Source organism: Muntiacus reevesi, chromosome 2, assembly GCF_963930625.1.
Source record: "Muntiacus reevesi chromosome 2, mMunRee1.1, whole genome shotgun sequence".
NCBI classification, from domain to species: Eukaryota; Metazoa; Chordata; class Mammalia; order Artiodactyla; family Cervidae; genus Muntiacus; species Muntiacus reevesi.
This window is the reverse complement of record NC_089250.1, coordinates 131,710,305-131,725,814: the sequence shown is the minus strand read 5'-3', so window position 1 is coordinate 131,725,814 and position 15,510 is coordinate 131,710,305. Positions and strand designations below refer to the sequence as shown.

The window sequence follows — 15,510 nt, the reverse complement described above, 5'->3', positions numbered from 1 at the left end:
TGGTGTAAACTCTTTGGGCTTCCCTGGTGGCTCAGCTGGTAAAGAAGCTGCCTGCATTGCGGGAGACCTGGGTTCGATCCCTGGGTTGGGAAGATCCCCTGGAGGAGGAAACGGCTACCCACTCCATTATTCTTGCCTGGAGAATCCCATGGGCAGAGGAGCCTGCCAGGCCCCAGTCCATGGGGTTGCAAACTCTTTAACTTCTTTACCTCAATTTTTCCCTACAACTTAGTTGCTTAACACACATTAAAACAAAATTATATTCTTAATAAAGGATTGACTCTTTTCTTTGGTTTTTCCCACTCTCAAGTTTTGAGTTCTTCTCACCATGATATATGAAGTGAAGTTCACAGTTGTTAATCCATGTGCTCCGTTTTTTCTTCTTCTTCTCAGGGTATCTGATGTGCTTAAGGCTCTGCATGGGAGAACCAGTTTGTCTTGGCTTAGTAACACCTTACCTCAATTTGGAATAATTTCCAGATGACTTGTCATATTTCAGATCACATGCCTAATAATGTGACTAATGACTAGTCCTGGCTTTGGATGATGGAATAAAACCAGAAGCTTCTACAAGTCTGTCTGGCCAGCGGTTGCTAGGTTAAGACAGTGTACAATCTAGCCATCCCCTTGCTTTATGATTGAATTCAACTGTTTTCTATCTTATTACTTCTGGCCATCTCTCCAGTTTGATTTCAAAAGGCATAACAAGGTTAATTTATTATCAAAGTCCCCTCTTGGATCAAGGGCTTTTAAATTCTTTGTCCAACATGCACAGAAAGAAGGGATTGTCCACCTCCATCAGATGGGAAGGAACACTCAGGGACCTGCCATAGTTTATCACTAATGGTCTGCTTTTAGGTTGGGTGATAGGTTTATGATTGCTGATTTTATTATTATTTTTCCTGACCAATATGTTAAATATATTCTCTTATATGTAACAAATACTTCTTAACCATTTTAAACACATTTTTAAAAATGTGATATACAGCTAAAGCTGTAAAGTGCATCAATCACATTTATTTTGGCAGAACTGAGTCACCTCAGTTATTTTTGCCACTTTAATCTTTTTAAAAACACCTAAGTGCCCTCTTAAGATAGTGCCATCTTTTTTCAACAGGGCAAAACAAATTTTCTATGAAGATCCTATTTATAGACCCTTAATTTTCAGACGATCTTCATGTCAATACCAGCATTTGTATAACTTAAGGCTTACCCAGAGAAATATATTCTTTTGTTTTGCCACAGAGAAATACCTTTTCTTGGGAAGATATAGAAAGTTAATGTCTGGCTATTGACTATGACTGCCCACTAGTTCCTTCTCTTGTCTGCAGGGAAATCTCGATATTTACACAGAGTTGAAAATGTTAGCTCAGCTCTCAGTCACCTGAACTAAAAGCCCACTCTTGTCTGGCTGCTATGGATATCGGACAGAATACTACCAGCTCTGGGGTCAGACATTCATAGCTTTGAAGCAGGCTGTGACATGTCTTCATGATTGACCTTAGGCTTCAAAACCTTCTCGAACGCCCAGTTTCCTCATGTGTTCAGTGCAGTTGTTAATACCTGCCTTGCTGTACTGTGTGTACAGATTAAATGTCAAGTGATACGTGCACGATGGAAGCCACCATCATTACCAGATCCTCAGTAAGTGAATTCAATTGAGCATGTTCTTCTTGCTGTAGGTGGAATTTCAAGTACATTTTCCTATAGGAACAATGTTATGAATGGGGTTTGAGTATTGTATTAGAAATATTAACATTATACCTCAGATAAATCATGAGTTAAATAGGCCTCTAAAGACTGGCCAGAGAAGCCAGTCTCTCTACGTCTGGTCTCTAGTGAAATGCATTTCAAGTGCCACAGAAGAGTTCATTAAACAACTTTCAGAATGTAATTTATTACCAAATTGAAGGCTGTTTAGGTAAGCTTTTGTGTTAGACTTGAAATAGAATTTCTTGATGGGTGCTGATGTTTGGGGGACAGACAAAGGAGCCCCCTTTCTACTTCTGGGAAGTGAACACCTTCTGGAGAACTTAGTTGCACTTTCCTCTAGTTCAGGTAGGTAGTTCTAGTGTAGACCGGTCAGTCATGGGACCTTGGCCACTGGGGTGGCTACATGGTCCACGCTGCCCAGTGTGAGTTTTCCTTCAGAAGTTTTAAGATTATAACTATGGGATAGTCCCTCTTAGTGCCAGAGCTGGGAGTTAATTGGAAGAAGGCAGGTTTAGGAAGGGAGAACAAAGCCAACATGTAGAAGCAAAGATGCCCTTTTGCCCTGGTGGAGTTCACAGTGTAATGGCCCAAAAGCCTAGCCACCCCTGTGACTTTCATGTTGCTAGCCCTGATGGCTCAGCAGGTAAAGAATCCACCTGCAGAATCCACCTGCAGTGCAGGGGACACAGGAGACGCAGGTTCTATCCCTGTATTGGGAAGATCCACTGCAGGAGGAAATGGGCAACCTGCTCCAGTATTCTTGCCTGAAAAATTCCATGGACAGAGGAGCCTGGTGGGCTACAGTCCGTGGGGTTGCAAAGACTTGGACATGACTGAGTGACTAAGCACAGAGTCAGTCAATCTATCTTACTTTTGCCTCTGCTGCTTCAAGTGCCATGTTACCTGCAAATTAAAGAATACTAATTAGTTTGGCTCTTTATATTTGGAATATTTAAGAAGTGTGTCCTTGTCGTGAGCAGTTATAATAAATGTCATTGCATAGTAGGGCAGCTGATTTATCACAGCTCTTTTAGAACAACAGTAGTGTTTATTCTTATCTCATAAAAGTAGAATTGCATTAGCACTAATCAAAAGATATGAGTGACTCTGTATGGATGAGAATGACTCTTGAGTAGAGGCTTGTTCTAATGCAAATGTCATATAAGTTTTTATTTTAAAATATATAAGCAAATGGAAACTTATGATGTTCTAACAGTTATATGTTGCCTCAGACAACTGCCATTTGCTAACTTTTATGCTTAGGAGCACTTTAAGGTAAACAAGTCAGATATTTCTATTTAAGGAGGAATTGGTCTTTGGTAAGATTGTCAACTATGTATGTATGTGTTCCTTATTTGAAAGGGAAGATAGAATGACTTAGTCTCTCTGTTCTTGTGAGTGGGTTAGTGTTTGGGGAACTGAGATGGTATGTGCTGACACTCTTTTGTAAACTGTACTTCCTTTTAGGAAGTATCAGATTTGCTTTCTCAGTAGTGGCATTCTTTATTGTTGGAACATGTCGTAAAGAGCAAAGACTCACATCTGTCGCTTGGGTTCTGATTGCCAACTGGGTTGAACAGCTATAATGTTTGTGTATTCTTGATGCGTCAGCAGTCAAAAGGAAAGTTTTCCTTTCTCCTTTGTGGCTGTTATATGACTTAAACACCATTATATCAACAACAACTATTTATTCAGAATCTGCTAGGTCCTGGGGACACAAGGCCTCTGAAACATTGTCTGTGTCTCCAATGGACTTTGTCATCTGAGAGAGAAAAGCCAGAGATTTCAAACAGAAGGAAGACACTTAGGCTCTCTAAGTTAGTTTTGAGATGGAGGTATTAAAGAACAAGTCTGTAGGCATCTGGAAGAGAGGAGAGTTCCCTGAGATTTGAACCAGTCAATAGGGGTCCAGGAAAGGAAGGGGTTTGAGAGGATCTGAAAGGTGGTAACTTGTATGGAGAGTGGGAGAGACAGAGGCCATGGTGTAGGCTCAGGTGTGGAAGTGGTAATGTGCCCGTTGCTTTAGGGGAACAAGAAGTAGGCTGGTGGGATTATTTGGCCAAAGGTTTTTTAAGTGGAAGATGGGGGCTGAAGAGGTGAAAGCCAGCTTTTGAATTACTAAACATTATGGCCCCCGATACTGGGAAAGATTGAGGATAGGAGGAGAAGGGGGAGGCAGAGGATGAGACGGTTAGATGAAGGCAATGGACATGAGTCTGAGCAAACTCTGGGAGATAGTGAAGGACAGGGAAGCCTGGTGTGCTGCAGTCCATGGGGTCACAGAGTTGGATACGACTTAGCAACTAAACAACAGCAGTGTCATGGCATTGGGATTGGAGCTAATTGTTTCTTTTTTGAAACCATGGATTGCAAAGTACAAAGATTGTCATTTTAACTTTGGACACCAAAGACATCCTAGAAATAGTGACCCTTTTTCTATTGTGAGAACGTTCTGATAACGTTGGTAATTGTGTCCTTATTTCCAAAGCATAAGGATCATTGTAAACATCTTTCAGGTGCTTTGAGCTATGATCACAGGTGCACTTATTTATGAACCTTCCTTCTTCTTGAATGGAGCACCAACTCTATACATTCTCAGCTTGACTGGATCCCAGATAATGGAAACAAACTAGAGTATCTCTCTCTCTTCCTGTGTGGGTTACCTTTCCCGTCCTCTTTTATCTGCATATGGCTGCACAAATGCATACAGTTGCATATTTTATTCTATTTTTTATTTTTTGGCCATGCTTCACGGCATGTGGGATCTTAGTTCCCCCAAAAGGGACTGAACCCACGCCCTGTGCATTGGAAGTGTGAAGTCTTAACCACTGGGCTACCAGGCAAGTCCCCAACTGCACATTTTAAACTCAAGGTCACGAAGCTTACTGAGTTGCTCATATTCACATAGGTTTTATATATATGTATACACACATATTCACACACACACATATAGTCTTTTCATATAATATAAAAGAGCTACAGTTCTTGATGTAACAGCCAACATATTATCAGTTTGGCCAGTATAATTGACAATAATGGTTTCATAAGCAGAAAATCAATGTGCCTAAAAATCAGTATTAATTTCAATGACTGTTTGAAGAAAGTTGCCTGCAACGCACATGTTTTCCTCTTGATCTCTACTACAAAACTCTATTTGTTTAACTGATAAGAGAGAGGAAGGGTTTATGACACGATGGCATGCTGGACTCTGACAGTTACCACGTGACAATGATGTCCTGGAAGCAGAGAGGATTGGACCTGGCGGCAGGAGCAGCAGTTAGGAGACTCAGCTTTAGTAACCCTGCCATGAGGGCGTGGATGCCTGAACCAGAATGGAGAAACCAGGACAGATATGAAAGACATCCAGAAGCTGTCATCCCGCCAGGTGATAACTGAATTGTCAATAGGGAGGGAGGGAGCACAGATGATTCTAGACTTCAATTTACAATGTCTAAGACCATAAAATTAACTTTATAAGGAATATGCGGGTCAAGAGACATTTATCAGTTTCATCATCTAGGATATAGGCCCAGTTTATGTGAGTCCCTTGGACTGCAAGGAGATCAAACTAGGCAATCCTAAAGGAAATTAGTCCTAAATCTTCACTGGAAGAACTGATGCTGAAGCTGAAGCTCCAATACTTTGGCCACCTGATGGGAAGAACTGACTCCTTAGAAAAGACCCTGAAGTTGGGAAAGACTGAAGGCAGGAGAAGGGGATGACAGAGGATGAGCTGGCTGGATGGCATCACTGACTGGATGGACAGGAGTTTGAGGAAGCTCCAGGAGTTGGTGATGGACAGGGAAGCCTGACTGCAGTTCATGGGCCCGCAGAGTCGGACATGACTGAACAACTGAACTGAACTGACTGACTGACTATGCCTGTTGCTAAGGTTAAATGTTAGGTCATAGGCTTAGCTTGTGCCTGCCCTGTTTGGGGCCATAACTTGCTCTTAAAAATGAAAGAATGCTTAGGAATCTGCAGAGAGAGATGAAGCAGTTTACGCAGGGCCACGTACCCGATCACTTACTGGCAGAGCTGGGATGAGGACAGGACCTTTGGACTCCTGGTGAAGCGTTCTTTCTATTCTTCCATGATGGTTCGCAAAAAAAGAGTAGCATTTTAGAAAGAGCCCTGGATCTCCCTTGAGATTTTATCTTTGCCTTAAAAGAGTATTTTAAAGAAATCCTGGCCTATGGAATGACTGGTTTTAAACAAATACAAGGAAGTTAAATTTAGGAGATCTTCTCTAAAGCCAAGATGGTTTAATTGGTAACTTAAAAAATAAAAAAATTATTCCTCTGTAAAAACTCTGCCCCCACTAGTAATCAACTGGTGCTCAGGACCTAGCAGTTCTATGGGCTCCTGTAATTTGCCAATTCCAAACTACTTAAAGTTTCTCTTTTCAATCTTTCTATTCCAAAATGGTGTTTAGGGTACAGTGACCAGAAGAATGAATATTTCCAAAATCACGCTTACTTTTTAAAAGTTGGTTTAACTGTGGCATAAATGGAATCACTCCAATTCTAAGCTTTTTTTTTTTCCTTCCTGCTACTAATTAAATTTCTCTGGTAAAATAAGAACACCATATTCAAGAATTCTAAACCAAAAGCTCCTTGAGTTTTTTTACTGCTTAAATAAGGGACACTCACACCATGCAAATACCAAAGAACTATTCGAGTTCAAAAATTTTTTGGATATTTTAACTTAACCAGAATTTAAACAGAAAAATTACGGGCCAGTTTGGCCACAATTTTGGAGATTTTGAGTCCCAACTCAGAGGGACAGACAGCATTGTCTGAATGCCTAATCTACACGTCACTGTGTCAAATACTCTGCCTGTATTATTATATATAATCTGTCCAGCAAAGTGCTGGATGGGCATTTTATCTCCCTCATTGCAGATCATTAACCCCGCAAGACCAAACAGTGTCAGAGGTTAGATCTCAATCTTAGAGGTTAGATCCCAATCTGCTCCGACGCCAGATTCCAAGCTGCCATTCAGGATCGCTGCCTAACTCAATTAACTAAGTAACAGAAATTAACATATGTCCACTGATCAAGTTATCTATCATAACAGAATTTATCCTTGTTTTTCTTGACGTTGTGAAAGGCTTAAGTTTTCAAAAAAAAGGAAAAAAAAGTCTGTAAAAGGCTCCTAAGCCTGACATAAATCAAGAAAGGCAAGTTCCGCCTTAACGGACTGTGAACACGCTTATTGGTTAGGATCGCACGGGCTGACTCATTTCTTTTTTGCTGTGTTAGAGGGCCACACCCTGAATTCCAAAAAAAAAAAAAAAAAAAAAACCCAAACCTCTGCTGCCCGGCCACACCCGCGGCTTCCCTGCTGGAGCCTCCGGGGGTTAGAGCCGGCGTGCGCGCTCACAGCTGCCCCCCGGAGAGGATCCTCCCGCCGCACGTCTGTTCGTCCGCCCGCCCGCCCGCCAGGGCGCCGGCTGCGAAGCGCCGCGGTCCTCGCACGCCGGCCCCGCAGGCCGCGGGAGAAGGCGGGCCGGGCCGGCGGAGGCGCGCCCGGGAGCCGGAGCCGGGGGTCGGCGCGCCGCCGGCCGCCTTCCCCACTCCATCGGAGTCCCGGCGGGCAGCGCGCACCCTGAGCGCGCCGTACCCGCGCGCGGACTTGGCGCCCCAGGAAGTTTCTGGAGACTTGGCCTCCAGGGAGGAGAGACCGTAAGTACTGCTCATTCTGGGATGCTTGGCTTCATTAATAGGCTCTCTGGGGGCCGCGTCGTAACACTGTCAGACAGAGAGACCTGGTTAGAAGCTGGGAGAAACAGCCTTCCCTGCCTTGCAGAAAACACTTGGTACCGCAGGCTTTGCTATTCCCTCTCCTAAGGGACTCTTAGTTTTTACTGGATGCGCTTTGATGATCCAACAGGCAATTGCTATTGATACCTGAGAACTCTAACACGGTAGTGACTTTAGAAAGTGGGGTCTCAGTAGAGCTAGGTAGGCTGCATCAACAGATGCTTTAAGTGTTGGGGGTGCGTTTGAGAGTCACGGGGTCAGGGGTTGGTTTCAGTTTGGGTTTATCAGGCTTTCCTAATGGAGGGTTTTGAGGGAGTGGGGTTGTATTTACAGCTTGGTTGCTCCGTGTTGGGGAAGTACTCACTTTCTCAAACTCCAGTCCTGGTATAGAAAGGTTCTTTAGCCAACTCCTGTGCCTGATTGGGAGCAGCTGGTGAGTGAGCTCAGCGCGCAGTGCCAGAGGAAGGCACGTGCTCCGGGTATTTTGGAATGCGTGTTTACTCCACAGCAATGCTCTCTGCTTATTGTGGGCAGGTAACTGCTCCTGTGGAATTTGGGGAAATAAAAACACTGAGAAGGCATGGTACTTGCTTTCCCGCACTACCCCACCTGTTTGTGTATGCTATGTGTAGACGGTACTTAAGTTGTAACGGGAGCCAGAAGATCTAAGGTCTGTTGACTCTGTTGAATTGATCACTGTTAAATTTATGTAGAAAGAGTGAGCCTCTATGAAAAGTCTGGTTTTATTTAAGACTGCTTTTATGTAAAAAGTTATCAGCACGTGCATAGCGATTTGTATGGTGCAGGCAAGTATTTTCTTCTGAGAGGGGTGAGGAAGTAGAGAAGCAGATTATTGCTGTGATTATTGCTGTTTTATTGAGGACGCAGTATGACAGTTGTCACCACCAGAAACTCTGTACTGAAAAGTCAGGCTGAAGATACAGCAAGAGCATAAAGGATGACAGGAAAATGTAAATGAATTATGAAATTACACCTGTGAATTATAAAGGTATGAATAGTGCCTTTACTCTTCATTTTTGTAGATACAAACTAATGCAACAGAGAGAATGAGTTAAGTACTTAAGCAGCTGACTTTTTTAAACTCTGTAAAGGAAATGTTTCTGGAAAGAAATCACTTCTAAGTGGAATAATTAGAGTAGTTTGTTAGAATTTTTAATCAGTTGCCCTTTGAATTCCTAGTTCCACTGATTTTGTGCTCATACGCTCATGGTTAAATTCAGTTGCTTCGAGTTTAACTAATCAAAGGCCTCTACATGAAAGGTGACATCTTGGGATCCCATTTCTTTTGGAAAACAGACTGTGATGTTGACAGAAATGACCATAAGTCCACTGGGGTAGTTGGAAAAGCACCCCCCGCCCCAGGTGGTGAGAATGGGAAAATATTTAATTAACTCTAAGATGTCTAAAATCTACAGGGATAATTAAATCCAAATTTTGCTTTGAGTTTCAGCTGGTAGCTATAACAGACCAGAACATTTAAGTGAGATGCTTCACACCTGCGGCCTCATTTTCGTTTTTCCCAGTAATGTTGAGAGGTAGAGGTATTATCAGCTCTGCTTTCTAGATGAAGAAACAACCTCAGCAAATTTACCTCATCTCCAAATTTTGTAGCCGGTTAATTTAGTTTACAAGGTAACATTTAAAGTTTGTCATTTTTCCCCATGTGGCCCCAATTGCTCCTAATGTAGTGTTGATTTTCCTGTGTGAAGTAATCCCGAGGAGGTTCTGGGTTCAAAGCAGATTTTCAAAGGGGTTTTAAGCTCCTCATTGCCCCAGTGCCAGAATATCAAGGTTCAAGGAATAATGCATTTACTTTGGAAGCTTGCCGTTTTCAAGTATTTACTAAGCAAGCCCTCTCCTTCACAAGCCCAACTGATACCCGATGCTGCCTCATGGTTGCTGGTTTGGGGGAACTTTACCTTTTTTCCTGAGGCCCTGCTAGTTGAGTGTGTGCAGATTCTTCTGTTTCTCACCAAGTATGGCTCAGCCATTCTCTAATTTTAATACCAAGCAGTTGAGCTTATGGTCATCCAGTGGTTGAATGTCTAAATGCACTCCTGCAGTACTTTATATGCTATGTGAAATGTTTTAAAATTTCTACTAGCATTTAGGTTAGTGCTGAACCTATTTGTTAGCAATGATAGGGTCGTGAAAAGCATGCTCTGTGAATGGTAAAGATTTTGTTGTTGTTGTTGAAGGTGGGATAGGCTCAGCGCGTCTCACCAGGGGTGGCCAGTTCTGAGAGTCCATCTGCTGGATCATCTGTTGGTGACTTTCAACCTCACAGAGCCTCTCTGCCAGGCTCCTCTATCCATAGGATTCCCCAGGCAAGCATACTGGAGTGGGTTGCCATTTCCTTCTCCAAGTGATATTCCCAACCCAGAGATTGAATCCATGTCTCCTGCATTTGAGATAGATTCTTTACCGATTGAGCCACCAGGGGATCATCTGTTGGGATGTCACATAATACAGAACAATGCCACTTTCTTAGAAGACAAAGAACTACATTGTCTGTTCCAGGATGGAATATGGCTCACATGCCACCTCATCATTCTTGGCATCTATCTGACACTGAATACCCACCCACCTTCCCAGGCAAAACAAGGATGCCTTGGCTTCCTTCTTAAACCTCTCTGAACCTCCAGCTGCTTTAAGTAAATGGAATTCTTGAGGGTGTTGAAAGGACATGCCCATGTGCTGAGAAAACCATTTTGGGGTGATCTTGAGAAAATTGTGGAGAGGAGGAATTGTGCCAGTCCACTTTGATTTTTCACAACTGGGGAGATGGTAAATTATGGAAGTTTCAGCTGCAGCATGTATGTTGCTATTTAGCAGAATAATGAATCACATTTTTGAAAAGATGAATTGGGATCACTTAAAAAAAAAGTGGTGGTGATCAATATTTAGCATCACTCATCTCCAATAGACCTCATTTCTTTTTCAATCTCTTGGATCTTGGGTGTGCTTTGCTTGCTCAGTCGTGTCCAGCTCTTTGCGACCCCATGGACTGTAGCCCACGAGGCTTCTCTGTCCATGGATTCTCCAGGCAGGAATATTGGAGTGGGTTGCCGTTCCCTTCTCCAGGGAATCTTTTGACCTAGGGATGGAATCTGAGTCTCTTGTGTCACCTTCATTGGTAGACAGATTCTTTTGCACCTGCGTCACCTGCTACTTAAAAAGTATACAAGGATGTGGACATGCCATGCTATGGATACAACATGTCTGCTCTGGCAAAACATTTAACAACGTGCTATGTGTTCTTTACTCAAGATGGACAAATATGGGATGGACAGCAGCGTCAGTAAGTGGGTATGTGTCTTGTCATTCCCAAGGAGGGATTATCAATAGGGTCACCTCAGACTTGAATAAGGTGCCCACAGTATCCCTTGATGAGGGCATTTGCTACAACTGGACAACAAAACTCACTGGTAGAGACAGAGAATTTAGAACCCGGGAGGTGATAACCCTGCAGTTCTTTGAAGTCCTGTAGATAGTGGTTCAGAACAGGGATTTTGGAGCCTGATCTTGGGCAAGTTATTTGAGTGCTCTTTGCCTCCGTCTCTTCATTCATAAAATGCAGGTGATACTACTTCCTTCACACGGCTGTTGAAGATGGTAAGGATCAAATCAGATGATTCAACCCAACTGCTTGAAAACAGCCTGATCGTAAATCGTGTGTGCCGTTTTAGTCTTTGTTGCTACTGCCTTTTCTCCTGTGGCAGTGTTGTGCCTGTTTCTGGGTCTGTGTTTAAGTGTGTCCGGAATGGAGTAATCAGGTTTTCGGAGAGGGCCTATGAACTCTATGAACAATGGTTGAAGATGCTGAGGATGTGTACCATAGTGTAACAGCTTAGAGACAGTAAGCATATACCGAGAAGTGACCAGAGGTGATCACTTCTGAATTCTGAGATACTTCATCCAGTCTAAATGCTTTCTCTTAAGGAACTGTAGCTTGGTGTAAAAGAGGTCTCCATTAAACTAGGATTTTGTGGGATTCTTTTCTGGCTATCAGTACAATCTTTAACCAGGCCATTAACTTAACACAGTGGCTTTCCATGGCGTGTGAGCTACCCCTCAGGAGACGTTTGGTCATAGTTTTGATGGGCACAGCTAGGGTGGGAAGAGTGCTGCTGGTATTTAGCAGGTAGAGACCAGGGATGCTGCTGACATCCTGCAACGCACAGGACGGCCCCAAACTGACAGTTATCCTTTTCAAATGTCGATGGTGCCAACATTTGAAAAACCCTGGCTTACCTCTTCAATGTATGTGTTTCTCTTTGTGAAATCTGAGTACTGATCTTGGCTTTAGCAACATCACAAAGTAGCTTGAAGAGTGTATTTATGAAAGGGCCTTTGAGAGTTAACATTTTCTGAAATCTGCAGATGTATACAGCATATACATTTTATCAGCAGCAACACAGTAAAGTATCACTTGCTCCATTGCGGGGAGAGAGAGATTATGGTGGTTTGAGAATCTGATAAGTCTGTGCTTGAGTCTCAGCCCTTCCAGTTTAACTGGCTGTGTGATTTGGGGCAGGTTTCTTTAGCATATCCCTAAAATCAGTTGAAAGTTAATGTCTTTGACTTACGAGTTTCACTGTGTGTGTATGCGTGTATGTGAGAGAGAGAGAAGGAGATAAGGTTTGGATTGAAAGATCCCCAAGTGTGTATAACCCACCTGCTGTCTACCTTGTAAAAGCAGAATGCTTTGTAGCAATGTTTATCTTTCAAGGAGGTAGCGGTAAAGGTTCCCTGAGTTAGAGAGAGGTTCTTAACTCAGGTTGGAGAGTGGATGTTAGTGGTTTTTTAAAGAGAAGTTACTTCCTAACTTTTTTCTCACAGTCCTCACTGCATTGGAACTGAATTGTTTAAAACTCACATAAACACATGAGCCGAGCCCTTAGGTGGAGGAGGTGTTAGTCCCCCGACAGCTGGCCTCTCTGTGGGCATCGGGAAATGTTCCTCCCGGAGCGGTGGGGAGAACTCGAGGCTGGCTTAGACCACGAGAGCGATGGCAGCCTCGAGGTGAAGTGCAGCAGCCGCAGCCTCCGCGGCATGTGGAAGGGAATGACTTGAGGACCAGCTTATACTTAGGAGAAATTTATAACCCAGATTAAACTTTGTTAGTGCTTGGAGCCTTTCATTAAGCTAACCTTCAAGCTAGCCTAAGTCTCCTGATGGTACAGAAATAGAAGGTGGTGTTCAGACCCTCAGGGTCTCCAGCTGCCCTTGAGTTGCTTGGTAAGCACTCTTAGTGAAAGCTCAGTGATTCTAATGGAGAATCTTGAACTGGTTACACAAAACTGCATACCTCTGTGGGGTCAGAAGGCAAGAGTTTGATATTCAAGCCAACTTGAAAGTCAGGTTAATAATAAACTAAATGAGGTTAACAGAGGCATCACAATTTTAGATAGTACCAGTGACCACAATTCTTGAGACAGCTTAGATGATTGCTCCACTTTGTAGGTACATCCTTATATATATATCAATCATTTTGATTTCTCCGATGTAGGTGAGACCAGAAAATTCCACAAGCTGCTGAAAGTGTTGTTGAAAGTGTTGGAAGGCTGATTATGGGTTTGCAAAGGCCCCTGGGCATCAGCTTAGTGAAACTGGGCAGTAGTGGGTATCAAAATCCAACTTGTAACCTTGTGCTGAGTCAACAGATCTAAAGATAGATTTCTTTGAGTCTTGAAACTAGAATCTCACCAAAAGACCCCAACAAATTTTAGACATAGAAGGAACAAAGAGATTTAAAATGTCAAAGTAGAGTGCAACAGGATAGCTCACCCTCCACATCTAAGGCCTGTTGGTTTTTTTGGCGTTTAATGATTTTTAAAAAGTGTACGTCTTTCAATATAAGTTGTGAGTGGAGTTTTTTTGTTTTGTTTTGTTTTGTTTTTTTTAAAGCAGTCCATCCCCCTTCCCTGAAATTCCTAAAACCTTCATCTCTCTGTGGAATCATTGGCTTCTACCCAAAGTGTGGTATGCATACCATATACATGAGGGCCAGCAGGGAGAGCCCTTCTGCTTTCAGACCTGAATTAAAAGATGAGACCCCAAAAGAAACTGTAAAATACCTCTATAATGAATGGATCACAGAAAAGATAGGTGAAGTAAGTAAAGAGATTAAATGGCTTCTAGGGTAAAATTATAACTTAGTCAAAGGTACTGACATCTTAGTCTGATAAAGCATCCCTTTGAAGGGGAGTTCAGTGGAGTGAAACTTGGAGAGGTCAGGTTGGCCTTTCTATCAGAGAAGGTCCCCTGCCCCTCATATAGCATCACTGGATCTGCCTAATGATCTTACCCCAGTGGTGGGGCCATCTGTGGGTTGACATCAATTGGTTAGGTTGCAAACCTGACTTAGACTGTAATCTTGCCCTCATCACTGAACACCGCTGAGCCTACCTGAACGCTCACATGCAGTGTCAGGCCACACAGGAAGCCACAGAAGCCCTTCTGTGCCCGTGATGCATTCTTCTGATTATACTTTGGGTTCCTCATGAATTACGCTTTTTGGGAGACATAGGATCAGCACACATCAGCATCGAACATCTAGTCTACATCCTGGTATTAAACTGACGTTTTTACTTGAATGTCACCCTGAGTGTGGTTAGCCCGAGCCATCTCCTGATCACCACATTTGTGAATGCAACATTCAGGGGTCAGCCTTGAACTGTGGCAAGTCCACACCAAATGATGGTACTCTGTGGAGACTAGTTGGCTTCTCCAGCGTTTATCTTTGCCCTGAGTACCCTTTTCTGTATGACCAGCAATGTAAGAAGGTGATGCCCATCTTAATGGTAGTATCTTTTTTGCTTTTTTGATAACAGTGGGAAGAAAAATGAGTATAACAGTGCTTTATCATGATGGAAATAACGGTGGTCTCTTGTTAGTGAGTCACATAAACACAAATAAAGCTAACTAGAGTACATTGTTATCGGTACAATTACAATGTAAACTAATTCCTGCTTTGCTAGTTAGCATATCCTATAATTCTCATTTAGATGGCACAGATTACTAAACAATTACAGAAGTCCCCAGTCAAAGCAGTTCCTAACCAGCGTTTCACAGTAGCATTTTGCAGTGTGATTTAGTATGGCTAAGATTCTTGTAGATTTATAAAGCATACTTCTATTTGGTTCTCAGGATAGCATGGCCAGGTCTTTGGGGGCATTTGGGTTCCAAAAGCTGTGGTACTTGTAAAGTCCATTCAGGTAAAACTATGCTTTTAATATTATTATATTCCCACAGATATACTGAAAGAATTCCCTGAAGTTAAGTACTGTTGATAGGAAGTGATTGTGTGCTGTTGAGGCATGGTTAGATAATACCAGTCTACCATCCTGGGAGAGTCTTAAATCTTTAGCATTTATTTCCAGGAGCGGAATTCTCAGGAGAAGCAGGAGCCTGGTGATGTCATTTATGCTGATGATGTCCATGTAAAGGTCAGAGATGTGAAAGTGCATGCTTCTAACCCAGAAGTTAGTCATGGCTGGTCTATATCAAAGGGAATGTCTTTCTCAATTGCAGCAGCGCAAGGACAGATGAAGGTATGTCGTGTGGCCAACGCACAGTCCCAGGAGGACTCTAGAGGAATCCTCTGGGAAAGAGAGTAAGGATCGGGCTGGGACAATAGGAAATTAGCATGGCGTGGAATAAGCATGGGGTAGTTCCCATTGGGTTGAAAACTAGGGAACACAGAGCAAGAATTCTGTTACTTACAATTCCAGCGCTCCTCCTCTTACTGGCATGAAGCCTGTACTTCTCAACAACCCACATTTCCTCCAGACCTTCATTCTCCGGCTGTCATTGTGTTTAAAGGAAGTTTATTCTCTAAGAAATTTGTTCACCGAGGTCTCTGAGTAAATTGTGTGCTCCTGTGGTTGGGGATAAGGTAGGCCAGAGGTGGTTAGAGTTTTACACTGTGAATAGAATGAACAAAAGGGCTGATAGTTCTACAGTTACTGTGCTTCTCTCTCTGCCACCTGTTCCCCACCAAAGTCC

At 42.9% G+C, this 15,510-nt stretch overlaps 1 protein-coding gene across 5 annotated transcripts in view; it reads left to right on the top strand.

The window, feature by feature from the left end:
• Nucleotides 1-15,510, top strand: part of SGMS1 (sphingomyelin synthase 1) — a 313,874-nt gene that overhangs the window by 193,418 nt on the left and 104,946 nt on the right. The window contains exon 1 of one of the 5 annotated variants that reach the window (XM_065922845.1): nucleotides 7,041-7,401. The exons of the other annotated variants lie outside the window; for them this stretch is intronic. The gene's annotated coding sequence lies outside the window, so the exon portion shown is untranslated. Of the gene's footprint in view, nucleotides 1-7,040; nucleotides 7,402-15,510 lie in introns of those variants that run through there. 5 annotated transcript variants of the gene reach the window in all.